This window comes from Capsicum annuum, chromosome 11 (genome assembly GCF_002878395.1).
Source record: "Capsicum annuum cultivar UCD-10X-F1 chromosome 11, UCD10Xv1.1, whole genome shotgun sequence".
Lineage (NCBI taxonomy): Eukaryota > Viridiplantae > Streptophyta > Magnoliopsida > Solanales > Solanaceae > Capsicum > Capsicum annuum.
Genome location: NC_061121.1, coordinates 223,417,745 through 223,434,009, shown reverse-complemented (window position 1 = coordinate 223,434,009; position 16,265 = coordinate 223,417,745). Strand labels below are relative to the sequence as shown.

General features: G+C 36.4%; 1 long non-coding RNA gene and 1 pseudogene across 2 annotated transcripts; one reads left to right on the top strand and one right to left on the bottom strand.

Annotated features, from left to right (window-relative positions):
- Positions 1 to 1,446: 1,446 nt before the first annotated feature.
- LOC107847223 lies at positions 1,447 to 5,492 on the bottom strand (annotated as a pseudogene).
- Positions 5,493 to 6,734: 1,242 nt separating this feature from the next.
- Positions 6,735 to 9,090, top strand: LOC107848463. 2 transcript variants are annotated; one of them, XR_001668030.2, is made up of 3 exons: positions 6,828 to 7,032; positions 7,254 to 8,166; positions 8,234 to 9,090. It is a non-coding gene; the product is annotated as an uncharacterized LOC107848463 (long non-coding RNA). The 2 variants fall into 2 exon arrangements; XR_007047487.1 differs by having other exon boundaries at positions 6,735 to 7,032; positions 7,254 to 9,090.
- Positions 9,091 to 16,265: the final 7,175 nt, after the last annotated feature.

Genomic DNA, 16,265 nt, shown 5'->3' with positions numbered 1-16,265 from the left:
AACGTATACAAAAACTCTTGAATTGATTTTCTATTTTGATATTTATTTTGAATTATGATAAACTCGAATTTAGGCTGGAAAATTTTGCTTTGAAGGTTAAAATTATCTCTATAAATGACGATTACATTTGTAGGAACGGAATCCGGATCTTCTTTATGTTTCATGATTGGAATTGAAGGGGGAGAATTTAAATCCAACATTTGATCTATACTGTGAAGTTCTATATAAATTATCTTTGTTAAAAGGATAGATCATACACAAATAAATCTGTGCGTAGCTACGTTTTCTTCATTTTAAAATTAAATACTTATATCTTTATATTATGAAAATCTTCGTAAAATAATATTTATACTCCCACTCAAATATAGAAGATATATCTACAATTGAATCACCTGTACATAAGCATTTACATAAAAATGTTGAATTTAGATGAACTCGTTATTTCTAAGAATTGTATTTGCAACTAATAGTTAATCAACCATCATCATTATGAAATAAATACTCTAGGATAGCTATTTGGAAACTGATGAGGTGGCTTCTTGGTGTCCATATGTATGAATTGTGGCAAGATGAGTTGCTGCTTGTTTAAATAACCTCCAGATCTTTTTTGCTTGTTGTCATGAATGATGAAATTTGCATATTATAGACATAAAAATTATCACTAAAAGTAATAGAATTCAAATTTTTCATTCTTTTTGAAATGGTATGATATAAATAGCCATAAAAAGCATCATGATAATTAACATATTTAAGATCACAATTTTCAAAAAATTTCCTCTAAAAATTATGAGTTCAAAAGCCACTTTCACAACAATTGAAATGGGAGAAATAATACATTTTCTATGACCTTACCAAAGCTTGTATTTCAGTTAGGACATAAAGTTAGCTTCTGTGAAACTTGAAGGGGCAATATGCCAAATGTGGAATTTCTTTTATTGTTTTTTTTTTTTAAGAAAAAGTTTTTTGGTACATAAAAAACAATTAAAAACGTCTTTCAAAAGCAAAGTCAATTAGATTTGTTAGGAGAAAAAACTTCATATTCTTGAGCGCATTTGTCTAAATTATCAAATCTTCATTATATTTGTGTCCTTCATTTACCAGAAAATCAACATATTGATTTGCGTCTCTCCAAATTTATTTGATAGTGTGAAATGTGGAAATTATATACAAGTTTCACCTATGCCAAATGCTCAAAAATCAAGAAATGTGGAACTATACACTAATTTATACTGGTTAAAATATAAAGAAAGCACAAAGGAAAACTGCATTCATTCAGCAACATACAAGATAGGACATAATAATCTAGGCTCTACACAAGTAATCAAGGTTGATTTCTCATGTGGTCGCTCAACTAATAGTTATTACCACAAAAATCACCTTTTTCTTGACTCTAATTCTCTTCAACTAGTTAAGTGATCATCTGAGAAATCAACTCCAAATCACCGATCAACGGGGGCTGTGAATTTGTAACATCATCCGACTATCCAAGCTTTGTTGACTGGAAAATTCTCGGCTAGCCATGAAATTCGTGGTCATATTGATCGCGTAAAGGTCTGATGTTTGTTCTGTAATTAGTTCAATAGTCTCCTCATCTTGACATTGTTGAGTTTGAGACCATGGATGTTTAGTATACCTCCTTAATCCTTCTAGCTCCATTGCCACTTCTTTCATCGTAGGCCTTTCTTCACTCGTTAGCCTTAGGCATCTGTTCGAAAGCTCAGCTACACCTTGGCATTGCTCGAAACTTCCTTCTCGTGTCGCTTGGGTTTCGAGTACTTGAAACAATCTGTTTTCCCTAATAGCCCTGACAAAATATGCAGCTAGACTTCTCTCGTGTTCGGATGCTGTGGTATCCAGGGGCATTCGTCCTGTTAAGAGCGCTGCAAGAACTACTCCGAAGCTATAAACGTCGCTCTTTTCTGTCAATTCGCTTGTGTGGAAGTATTCAGGATCTAATTAACCTAAAGTTCCTTGAACCAATGTAGTCACTTGAGTTTGATCCAGTGACACTAATCTAGAAGCCCCGAAAATCTGATATGTTCGCTGTGTAATTCTCATCGAGTAACATATTTGTAGACTTCACATCTCGATGAATTACAGGGATAGAAGCTGCAGAGTGAAGATACACGAGAGCACCAGCAGCTTCAGACGCTATCATCAATCGATTTTTCCAAGAAAACCAATGCACTGCTCCACGATCGTGAATATGGTAATAGAGGGTACCTTTGGAGATGAACTCATAGACGAGTAGAGGAACTTCAGACTCCAAACAACACCCCAAGATTCTCACCACATTTCGATGATTGACTTGCGAAAGAATGATCACTTCATTGATGAACAATTCTGTTTGGCTAACGTCCGTTATTCTCGACTTTTTAATTGCAACTACACATTTGTTCTGAAGGACACCTTTGTAAACTGTACCATAACCACCTCGTCCAAGGATACGATCCTCAGCATAGTTGTTGGTCGCTTTTTCGAGTTCTGCTGCTGTAAAGATTTTAGCTGCATATTCTGTACTACCACCCTCGTTTGATCGGAGTTTCTGTGTCAGCATCAAACCGCCATTTTTTTGAAAAAACTTTTCCGGAGTGTTATGAGCTGTCTTCTTTTGATGCACAAGTATATCCAAGTTGCACTGATGACCAAAGCCAGAAAGCCAAAGCACAAACCTGCAATGATATTTTCCAAATATATTTCACTTCTCTGTCAAACACATTCTACACAGGAAGTCACTTAATTCAAGTAAAGGCAGCCCTGTGCACTAAAGCTTCCGACCTTCCTTGATTGCTTAGCTAATGCTATCGTCACAAGCAACTCAAATAATAGGGAGCGAATATGTGCAGGGTTAATGGCCAGACCACAAGGGTCTGTTGAACACAGCCTTACTATGCATTCCTGCAAGAGGCTGTTTCTACGGCTTGAATCCATGACCTCTTGGTCACATGGCAACAACTTTACCAGTTCCCCCATAAGTCACTTTACTACACAGATTAATCGATAGGTATAATTAAGTCATCTACAAGACCTGCAACCATTAGAGTTTTTGACTCACACACTGTTACTTTTTTGTTGTTGACAAGGGAATCACAGTCGATACCCTTCGGGCGTGCACAAGGTAAACCCCGCTCCAGTATAATAGTTTACAAATCACACAGGAGAGGTATACAACACTAGGCAAGCCCTGTGCGACGAGCTCTACCAATAAAGCATGTAGGGTTTCCAAATCTGACCCTCCATTTGGGAGATCACTTGCTCAACCAACTCACACACATATATATACATTGATAATGATTTACAGCCTTCAACACTGTGTAACCGTCCAGAGAGCGGAACTAATAACCTCAAATAAGGCAATTAACCTTGCTACAACAAGTTGAAATTAACATATAGTGTAGATATTCTTTACACTAACGGTATATACCTGTATATAAAATTGACAGCTCCCCTTGCAAACTAGAAACTAATGTACATGAATTTCAGATTCCTATATCTTTTATGAATCAATCTGGAATGATTTACAATGTATTTTGATGCCAAAGTTTTTCATCATATAAGAAAAAAATGCAACTCAAGTATTTTAACCATTTTCATTTTATATGAAGGTCTTTGACCGGACACAGAGTAGACACACCGAGTGAGAGTTGAAGGATGGGTGACTTAGAGTTCTGAGGTATGCAACCTCGGCCATTCTTTTTGCCATTACCAATCTGACCATGTGGACAAGTGCAAGTGTAGCTTCCAGGAATGTTATTGCATATTCCGTCACAAGGATTATCGTTCTCGCACTCATTTATATATGGTAATTAATCAAACATCAGAAACACAATATGTGGCGGTTGACCAGAGGATTTGGGAGCCTGATTTTAAGTTTTGATTTCAAATGAGCATTTTGTTTATGAAATCTGCACAAAATTTCACCTTCAAGTTCTAAAGGGTTCTGGAGAAGGTAGGACGCTGACCTTACCCCTACCTTTATGAGGTAGAGAGCATGTTTCCGATGGATACACTAACCAACTGTCAAACACATACAAAATCATATCTAGGGATTTAAGAGCTATGTAAATTTGGAAGAACATAAGCTAATAATTCAAGAAAAATACATTAGTTGTCACTTTTTTTGTTAAACAAAAACAAGATAACTAAAAGGAGGGGAGGTCTGGTCAAATATCGGACGGGTTGGGTTATGACTCATTATTTGACCCCTCCTAACCCAACATATTTTGACACAACAAACTTTGGGGAACTTGGGTCATGACCTGTCCGTGTTTAACGGCCATTTGCCATCACCAAGGGTGGACCTGGTGTACAAGTTACCAGTTCATTCAGACGCAGTAACTTTGGCTCAAACCTTACTAAATAATCACAAATATTAGATGGGTTGAAGCAATAATTTAGAACTCGAACCCAAAGAATTCAAATCCTGGATTTGTCTTCTAGAAGCTACAGCTTAATTGTTGTCTTACCTGTGCAACCTGGACTGACATAAAGGTTACCCTGGTATCCCGAATAGCAGTTGCATCGATAACCTCCGAGGCCTGTCTCTGAATCCACACATATACTATTTTCTCCACAAGCATAATCTCCTGATTTCTTAGCCTCAGTGCAATTACCATTGCCAATAGCCCAATCAATCACCACAGGGACTTTCTCTATAACCTTGTCCTCAAAACTCAAATTGGACAAATCCGAGCTATTGAAAATGAACTTTTCAGGCTCATCAAGAAACGCATAGCCACAAGGGTTAAAAGATGAAACATTCCTGTGGTTATTCAAACTCCCAAGTACACGCACAAAACTCTTCTAACCATTTGGAATTGAAGTCTGGCAACATTCGATTCCCGAGCAATAGCCATCGATTATGTCCTCTTTTTTCGAACACAACGAAATGCATCCACTGCTGAAGTTTCTCCTTTCATAGCCATAAATCAGAACCAGATCGTCGCAGCCAACTAACATCAAGCTGTTGAGAAGAAATGTGTTGATTTCAAGCTAAGCTTCACCAGTTCTTTGTTGATCAACGCCCCTGTTTGATCGAAACAATGGCTCCCAACACTGTTCTTGACAAGTATGTGAGCATCCAGTAAATCAACCACTTCAATATTTTTGCCTGAAAGAAAGGCCTTTGGAGGATTGAACGAAACGATGCAGGTGATATCAAACGAAGGATCAATTGAACAGCCTGTTCCGTTACCAATACCAAATGGAAATGGAACGGTTAAGCTCCCGCATTTGCTATCACAGCCAGGTTTCGTTACAGTAGTAGCATTCGCGATGGATTTTGTTGTGAATTGTAATGATGAAACTGAAAACAGGCTGCATATTAGTATCGTCCTAAGTTGCTCGGACTCTCCAAAAATGTTGCTGCACCCGTGTCGGATCCTCCAAAAATGCACTACTTTTGAAGGATCCGACACGCACCCGATGACATTTTTGAAGAGTCCGAGCAACATAGGTATCATCAAGTGGAGGAAAGCTATGTTTAGAAGCATTTTGGGATTGAAAAAGAATAGCTTAGCCATATTGCAGATAATACAGTTTAGCATGCAGAAAAATATAGTTGAAAATAATATTCATGAAATGTATCAATTTATAGAACTAGCAAAAGGTGGAGAATTTGGTTGGCTACCTCAACTCCCACCTTGTTAGCCACGGCCAATTTTTTTCTTTAAAACATAGAACTTGTAAAAGCATCACTTTGGATTAGTTATTCATAAGCTTTTACATATTATCAATTTTTTGACATTTCACGTCTTTTCGGTTAGATAATGGACGACGATATTGATCATGTATAATTATAGGACTTTGACCTAACCTTTTTTAGATATTTTTTAATGTTTAAAAGGCATCGGATCAAGGGGAAGTCCCATAAATTTGTTAGAATGTTTCACTTAAATATTCAAACTAATTCATATTCTAAGTGAACATTTCAACACCTAATAAAGTCGATTCAAATTTTAAAATTTTTTTGTGCATGTTTGTGTTCATTTAATTGTTAAGTAAAACATATAGAATATGTTATCTTCTTTTATTATATGGATCAAATTTAAATAGAACATGTTTGGAGTTTTACGACCATTGGGACGAATTCATATAATTTAAAACATATCTTATATGATTTATTTAATTACGATAGACAAATAAAACACACACACATAAAAAAAACCATTGAATTAAAACACACACACAAAAATAATAACATGCCATTGAAGTAACCGGATGGAAAGCAAATATGCCAAAGTAGAACTGAAATTACAGCAAATATGTCGTTATGCGTAAGGAATTGAAATTCCTAATATATCCCTTGTAAGGACAAAAAGGGAGCCTTGGAGTAAATGGTAAAATTGTTGTCATGTGAAACAACAAGGAGATCCTTGGAGCCTTGGTCACGATTTCAAGCCATGAAAACAACCTCTTGCAGAAATACAAGGTAAAACTTCTATGATTTGGCCCTTCTCGAATCTTATGCATAGTATTTTAATACACTAAGCTGCTTTTTTAGCCCCTGTGAGGACGACACATCTTTGCTTTCCTGGTTCATATATAACTGGAGGTAAATCAATTAACACTTTTATAGAGGAACAAAAGGTACTATTATTATTGGAATTTGAAAGTTTAGTTGTGTTCTGTTTTGTAAAGTCTAGTTCACATACTTGATGAAATCATACTCTGTGCACTGTTCCATTGGTTTTCTATGCACATGAGTTGGCTCCAAATACACGTGAGTTTGTTAGTCGGTTAGCAGGTTAATGAGTTGTATGATGAGCTGTCTAGTTGAGAAGATTTTAGAAGATATATTCTCACCTATATATAGATATAATCTACAACAATACAGTAGCTTTTGACAGTTAATAAAATCTCTTCTTTCTTTCTCCTCTCTTCTCTTCTCTTCTCTTCTCTGTTCATCATTTCTTGATTACAAGCTTTATTCTACACTTAATGGTGAAAATTTACATGGTATCAGAGCATCAGTTCGATCACGGAGTATGAGAAGAAACTTCAGAAATTTATGGAGTTTAGGTCTCCATTTTGGTAAAATTTCGATCTCTATCGATTAGCTCAATTTCTAATCACAGTATTTAGCTTGCAATCTTCATTCCTGTAGTAAATCTATCTCTGGTTTGCTGAGCATCGTGTGATAATTGTTGATGTGTGATAGTTGTTGGCGTTTTCCCATTTCATACATCTAGTTATTTGCTCATTGAATTGTAAAATGGCACCTAAGATAGATCTCAACGATCCTTTGTTCATAGGCACATCTGATGTTTCTGGAGCTACCTTGATTCCAGTCAAGCTTGTTGGATCTGAAAATTATAGTGTGTAGAGTAGATCAATGAGCATCACACTTTTGTGGAAAAAGAAATTTGGATTTGTAACTGGTTTGCCAAAGAGATGTATAAAGAAGAATTACATAAACAATGGGGAACATGTAATGCCATAAGGTTATCTGGTTAATAAGTTCAGTGAGTGCTGAATTGTTAACTGGGATGGTGTATGCCACAAATGCAAGAGAAGTCTAGAAAGATCGGAAAGAAAGGATTGATAAGGTGAATAGAATGAGATTATACCAACTACACAGAGAAATCAACATACCACTGCAAGGTATTGATTCAGTAGCTACTTACTTTACTAAATTGAAAGGTTTATGGAATAAGTATGATGCTGTAATCCCAGCTTCTTTATATAATTGTCCAAGGTCTAAGGATTATGCAGATCACCTTGCTCAAATAAGGTTGATATAGTTTCTAGGAGGATTGAATGATTCATATGAACAGGCCAGGAGACAGATTTTGTTGAACTGAGCTACATCTTTCCTTAATCAAGCATATGCTATGATAACTGAAGATGAGTTACAACAACTTGCATGCTTATCCATAAAAAAATAAGAAATTAGATCCCACTGCAATGCAGGTGAACAAAGGTTCAGAAGTAAGTCACAGAAATCAGAATTACAAGGGGAAGAAATGTGACTATTGTCACTTCACTGGACATGCAAGAGAGAATGGATACAAGTTAATTATCTATCCTACTGACTAGAAATCAAGGAGAAAGATAAATCACAATAATAGAGGTTCAAAGGGATTCATGCCTCATAATCCTGTAAATGGATATGGAAGGCAGGACACTGGAAGATTTAATACTACTAGGCATCCTGGGAATCAATATGTAAGTCAAGTTAATACTCAATTTCCATCTAGTAATTTTAATAGACAAGGTACTGGTGAATATGCAGGTCAAAATTCTTCAACTAGTCAAGGTAATCACAAGGAAATCAATAATGCAGTGCTGGCAAAAGGTTAAGCATTCACTGATGGAGAGTACAAGCAGATTATGAAACTTCTCAACAGGGATCAACATGAGATGAAACATGCAAATATATCTGGTATAGCTACTTGTTTACTTTCCCATGTTGAACAACAAGAATGGGTAGTTGATTCCGGTGTTACTCATCATATAGTATCAAATAATAATATGTTTTTCATAAGAAGTAAACTAGCTAGAGTAGGAGAGGATAAAGTGAATATGCCAAATGGAGCCAAGGTTGATATATCTCACAGTGGAGAGGCACTAGTTTTGCAGAATAAAACTGTAAAGTATGTACTATTTGTTCCCGACTTTAAACCGAATTTGCTATCAGTGTCCAAGGTTACTAGACAATTGTCTTGTTTTGTATCCTTTTACCTTGACTTCTGTATATTTCAAGATCCTTATAGTGGCATGGCAGAGTAAGGGGGATTAGCAAAGAAAAATGAGGATTGTATATTCTTCAATGTGTGCATAGAAGGAAGAATGCAGATGAAGATAAAGAAAGGCCAATAGCAGGCATAATGATGCATTATAACAGCCTTTGGCACAAGAGACTTGTACATCCATCAACATAAGTGTTGAAATCACTAGATTTGTTGAGTCATTTTAAGGATTCTGAGCTACTAAATAAGTATCATGTATGTCCTCTAGCCAAGAAGACCAGATTACATTTTCCTAGTAGTAAAACTAAGTCCATCATGTGTTTTGATAATGTACATATGGATCTGTGGGGATCCTATAAAACACCTACTTTTGATAAAAAGTTCTAATTCTTAACCATTATGGATGATTGTAGTAGATATACTTGGATACATTTATTACAGCTTAATTGTAAAACCATTGTTGCTCTCAAAGACTTTATATTGATGGTTAAAGTTCAGTTCAGGACTAATATGAGGGTCATAAGAGCTAATAATGCCACTGAGTTCTTCAACACTCAGTATAATGACTTATTCAAGACTTTAAGTTTGTTGCATCAAAGCAGCTATCCTTACATACCACAACAAAATGATGTAATATAAAGAAAATATAGACAAATCCTGAACATAGCTAGTTCTATCAGGTTTTAATCAAAAATGCCCATTAGATATTGGGATCAAGCTGTTAAGGCTGTTGTCTACCTGATGAATAGGTTGCCTTCATCTTTCATTAGTGATAAAAGTCCATATGAGGTATTATTTTCTAAAGTACCTTCCTTATTACACTAAGGGTACTAGGTTGTTTATGCTACGTATCAATACTACCTCAAGGTAATAAATTCTCTGAGAGGGGCAAACCTGCAGTGCTGATGGGGTATTCCACCACTCAGAAGGGATACTTATTGCTGGATATGAACTCTACTAAGTTTTTTGTTAGTAGAGATGTTACATTTCAGGAAGATATTTTTTCTTTTGCTGAAACTAAAGGCAAGGACCAATCCATAAACATATTCAGATCATATGCAGAAGATAATGATAGTGATCAAGAGTCAGTGGATTTAGCATATGCTATTGATGATCTAACATCAAGTACAGACGAACTGCCTCAAAGTGCTCCAGTTCTTGATATATCAATGGATACAGAGGATCAACCAAATGTTCAATCTGATGAGTCAACTCCTTCACGCACAGATAATACAGAACTTATTACCTATAGAAGAACATCAAGAGTAGCTAAAGAACCTATTTGGATGAAGGACTACACTATGCCTGGGAAGAGAAAGGGTACAAGATATCCAATATCAAATTACCTATCCTACAAGAATAATATAACTAATTATCAATGCTATATAATGTAACACCTCACACTTTCGGGATAAAATTTAAACCGTCCTTTCAACGCGTATAGACCCAAACCCAATGATTCTTGTTAATATATGTGTTATGATCAATCCTATAGTATGTGAATACCTTTGAATATGAATTGAGGTCACAAAAAATCCCCAAACTCAAAGACGAGTTGGAAACTTTTATATTGATTAAGTTTTGATGAACGTCTAAACTTGGGTCAACTTTCATTGATCATAACTTTTTGTATATATAGAATTAGGAGTCCTACTATATATCAAATAAAATTTCTCTCATCTTTCCAACATCACCATTTTCGTCTTAATCCAATATCGGGTTAGAAAGTTATGCTCATTTTACTTCAAAGTGTCTGTCTACCAAAATGTGGCGACGAGGTTGACGACCTATCAACTAGGTGATGGCCCATCAGCCCTAGTCGTCAGCCTAGGGCAGAAAGTGGTAAAATCTATCTCAAAAGTAATGACCTAGGTAATGGCCTATCACCTAGGTGACGGACCATCAACCTTGGTCGTCAACTGATGAAGTTCTGCGACTTTTTTTGGTTTCCTTAGAGGTATTTTGGTCTTTTTCTCACTCCAAAAAACCTTTCCCACGAATTTAATTACACTCTAAATGTTATTAATCAATCATTATCAGTTATACAACATCAAAATTCTATCTTCACTCTCAAATACACGATCAAACTAGAGTTTTCTCCAAGAACAAGAAATCAGGAAAAATCAATCCTTAAGTCTAATATTTTCAAGGAACAAATCAAGATTCGAGTTCTACTCTTTAAACTAAGTAATCTAAGGTACGTGGAGTTTTCCTAAACTACACGGGCATGGTGAAATTATTTTATTAAGTTTTCAAGGTTTAGAAATCACATATTTATAAAGGGTTTTGAGAACAATTTAAAGAATGTGCATTATGAATCCTTCTCAACCATATAATGTTTTGGTCTTGAGGCCTTCCCTTGAATCTTGATTTTCTCATGTATATGTATATATGTGTTTTCAGTTTTGATACATGAATTGAGAGCATGAATAATAAATTTTCCCTCTCATGGTGTTATTTCTTGATTGACAAGTTAAAGCATAAACCAAGGGTTTTACTATCAACTGTGAATTTTATATTGATTGTGAATTGAAGAGAGGGATATTTCTTATTTATAAAGGTTGAATGTGATAATCAAAAGAATTGAATGATTGTCCTGAGAAATTGACCACCATTTATTGAAATGTTGAAAAAGAGAATCTTTGCATAGTTTGACATATATTATGAAAACATGAACCTTGTTGTACTGTTTGAATTACTTAGTGGTCTAAAGATTATTTGAATGAAAGAGATGTAATATGATAATGTATGGTGTAGAGATATGATTTGCAAGTCTTGGTATGACGATACCAAATAGATCAATGCCATAGAAGATTCAGAACAAACTAAAAATACAGTTTTTTACTCATATTTTCAGATTTTGAATTTAGAAAGATGCATGTTTAGAAAAGGTTAAAAATGATCTTAAAGAGAGTTAGATGATTACCCGAAGAAAGTACGAGTTAAGAGACTCTATGCTAGAAATTGTGATTTGCCGACACGGGATTATGGTACCCTACTATGTGATCTTGTGTACCTTGATTCATGTCATCCCAATTTGGGACTATGGTTAGGAGCCCTGCTTTGTAATCTTGTGCACTATCATGACATGTTTATTTGATTGGGGATTTTGGCACCCTGCTGTGTGATCTTACTATCCCTTTTATAGATACTCCAATCCTTGCGAAAAATTTGGATTGGGGGCTTGACCGCCGAGTCAAGGGATGATTCCATATAGCCCGTGGAATTACAGATTGTAGAGTGTACCATCTAACTCAGAAGTAAATTAAAGAGTGGTTTATGATTTCAAAGAAATGTTTCAAAGTCTTTAAAGTATGCCCATGTGTTTTCATATATCATATGTAAAATGTTTTATGAATTGCTCTCACTTATGTTATATATAAATACATTATTTTGGATTTCTCTGTGTACCAGTATATTTGTATTGACCCCCTCTATTTTAGGATCTTAGGATCAGTCCCGGGGGCCCGCTAAGCCGTAGATTGATTGGTCAGAGATTTGCAGTTGGTGAGCCTCCTTTATTCCGGATGGCCTAATGTATAAGTCATTGTTATCTATTTTGATTCATGATCTGACTGGGGGCCTTGTCCTAGTCTTCAGACAGAGATTATTTTTAATTAGTAGAGATTTCATAGACTAGTGTTAGATGTCACACCCCTTTTTTACGCGTACTCCAAAAAATGCGTATATTTTAAAGTTCGAAAGGGCTTTATTATTTAAGTGACAAGAAATGAAAATTTGTTTCGGAAAAGGATTATTTGCATTTTTTATTCAGAGTCACCACTTGGCATAATCCGGTGTGCCAAGTCACCTTTGAAAAATCCTTTTCGAAACCATTTGACTCTTAAACTGGTTTGCGAACAGAGATTCCGGCTAAGAAATTCTGTTGATCGAGGGGAAGGTGTTAGGCACCCCTCGATCCCGTGGTTCAACCATGGTCGCTTGGTAGAGTGTATCGACTATTTTTGGCATTATGAAATGTATAAACCACACAAAAGAACACAAAATGATCAAACAATAAACAAAAACAAAGCAGTCCAAAAAAACGTAAAGTCCAGTCCAATTATACAGTCCGAGAAAAATAAATAATAAATAAAAAAAATACGAAAATATAAATCCTATTCTAAACTAAATCTAAGCTCCAATGCCTTACCCGACGCTGCGGGCCTTCATCACGATTATTTATCGCCAACATGATACGTCGGGGCATTCCCCGGTGAATAAATACAAATGATCTCGGGGCATTCTCCGGCTAAATAAATACATCTGAATTTAAACACGATAATCTAGAAAGAGACATTCACACGCACATTCCAACATCCCACGAAATACTTATTTCCAAATTTCGCCTATCCGGCCTACGTTTGCCTACCCGCTCGTCGACATACCGCATTCAACATCAACAGTGTATCAAAAATATCAAAATATTTACTTTTATCAATTTTCGATTCCCATCCCCAAATTTATTTCAAACAATACGATTAAACATGCTTCGATTTATCAATTCACTTTTCGAAGTCCGAAACCAACATCAACCAACACATAACACATATTCGAACATACCAAGCACGCAACAAATAAATCATCCACACCTACAACATCACAAAAAATAAATTAAAGATTCGGTTAGAAGAAATGGACCTCGATGAAATTAATCTTTGTCGATAATAAAGAAATCCAAAGATCAAAATACTCGACCGGAGAACCTCGATCGCGATGAATCCAACTCGGTAGAGAGAAAAGCTAATAAGACAACTTCAAAACCAGTGAGACAAACTTTACTATACGAAGCCCAACCAAGAACGATGACACAATTCGATAAAGATGACTCGAAATCCATTATCGACGATGAACCAAGAAATAGACGAAACCAAGATCAACCAACAAACAACAGAAAACCAAAACCCAACGCAGATCGAACTCCAGGGAGCTCCGGTGACGGAGAGAACGGCGGCGGCTAACCAGCTATGATGGACTACCGTTTGAGGGTTGGTGTTGACGGTGGAGGCGGTGACGGGTTGTTGTCGACAGTGGCTGTTGTCACCGGAAGGAGGGAAGGACGGCGGCGGGTTATTGTTGACGGTGGCTGTTGTCACCGGAGGGAGGAAAGGACGGCGGCGGCAGATCTAGGCTGTGACGAGACAGATCTGGAAGGCGGAGAATAGAGCGGTGCCGGTGCTAGTTCGTCGGAGGAGAAGAGAAAAGGAAGTTGCGGCTGGAGTTGTGTTATCGTCACCGTCGTTGGTTGGACGGTGGTGTCTCCGGTGGGACGAGCTGTGGCTGGAGCTGGCGGTGGTTTGACGGTGTTACCGCTGTCGTTGGTCAGACGATGTATCGGCTGGTCGCCGGCGAACTTTATTGGATAGAGAGAGTGAGAGTCTAGAGGGAGAAAATACTGATGATTTTTTTGTTGTATTTGTTACTGTTCATCCCTTTTGTGTGTATGTGGGTATGTATATATGGTATTTTTTTTTTTGGGTCCTTTCTTCTTGGACAAGAAAAAAAGAGGGGGGTGGGGTAACGTGGGGTAGGGGGTAGTGGTGAGGTGTTATTTTTTTATTGGGTAGGTTGTTAGGATTAGATAGGATTAGTTATTTTATTATTTGTTTATTACTTTTTTGTATTTTGCGGGGTATAATGACATTGGTGAGGGTACACGGTGGGATAAAATAAGAATGGGTAAAAATGACATCGGGGAGGGACGAAATTAGGTGTCTACATTAGATATTTTTTATCTTTATGAACTCATTTCAGTATTGAATAGTTTGAAATAAAAGTTGACCATGATTTTTTTTTTTTTTTATGTATTTCCGCATTTCCTCTTAGTATATGAATGTGTATATGATTGCAAGTTAGAAGGGGTGCTCGGGACTTCATGGTTCGAGATGTCCGTCAAGGACAGGGCCTCAGTTCGGGCCGTGATATATAAGTAGTTTTTTAGACCTAATTGAGCCTCAGTTTTTTAGTCAAGCTGCCAAAGATGATAGATGGATAGAAGTCATGAAGTTGGAGATTAAAGCACTTTAGGACAATAACACATGGGAAGTAGTTGAGTTGCCCTGGAAAGAATTCCATTAGCTCAAAATGTGCATACAAGATCAAGTATAAAGAAAATGGGGATGTTGAGAGATTCAAAGCAAGACAGATAGCTAAAGTTTGCAATCAATATGAAAGATTATACTACCATGATGCTTTTTCACTCATGGAAAAAATGGTCATGTTAGATGTGTTATTGTACTTGTTGAGGATGGTGCCTGTACCAAATGGATGTTTATAATGCCTTTCTACAGGGAGACCTAAATGAAGAAGTGTTCATGCAACTACCTGAAGGCTTCCAACAGAAAGGGCAAAATAAGGTCTGCAGGTTGCTTAAGTCGTTATATGGGCTTAAACAAGCTTCTAGACAATGAAACATCAAGCTGACCTCAACCCTCACAAATGCAGGATTTACTCAGAGTACCTATGATTAATCATTATTTATATGGAAGAAAGCAGGAGAAATGGTGATAATCCTAGTGTATGTGGATGATCTACTAATCACTAGAGATAATGAAAATATGATTTTTGCAGTCAAAATAGTATTACACAAGAAGTTTAAGGTCAAAGACTTAGGAGAGCTCAAGTACTTTCTAGGAATTGAAGTTCTAAGGTCATCACAAAGATTTGTTTTGAATCAAAGAAAATATCTGCTGGAGTTGATCTCAGAAGTTGGTCTAAAAGGTGCAAAGCCAGCATTTACACCTCTAGAATCCAATGCTAAGTTGACATCAGTAGAATATGATGAAGTCACAGGATGTACAAGTGATATTATTTTGAGAGATGCATCTCACTATCAAAGAATAATGGGAAAGCTTATGTATGCCACCATAACTAGACCAGGCATAAGCTATGTTGTTCAGACATTGAGTCAGTTTATGTAGAGGCCTAAAAGATTCTATCTAGAAATAGCTTATAGGGTGATCAACTACTTAAAAGGTTCAGTAGGTCAAGAAATCTGGTTGAAGAATCAAACTAATGCTAATTTACTTGCTTATCGCAACACTAGGAGACCAGTGACTGGATATGTAGTGCAATTTGGTGGTTCATTTGGTATCTTGGAAGTCTAAGAAACAGAACACAGTGTCTAAAAGCTCTGCTGAAGCTGAGTACATAAGCATGGCTTCAGCTATAGCTGAACTTACATGGTTAGAAGGATTGTTTGTAGAATTAAATGTGTTGATTCCCAAACCTATTGCAATGCTCAGTGATAGCAAGTCTGCCATACAGTTATCAACAAATCCAATCTTTCATAAAAGAACAAAGCATATAGAGATTGATTGTCATTTTATTAGAGACAAGATCAAGAATGAATTAGAGCAGACTCTATATGTTTCTTCACAACATCAAGTAGTTGAGATCCTGACTAAAAGTCTAGGCCATGATCAATATTCTAAACTCTTAAGCAAGCTTGGTGTGCTTAATATACTGCACCCTTCAGCTTGAGTGGGAGTATTAAAATTTGAAAGTTTAGTTGTGTTCTGGTTTTGGAAAGTCTAGTTCACATACTTGATGAGATCATACTTTGTGCACTGTTCC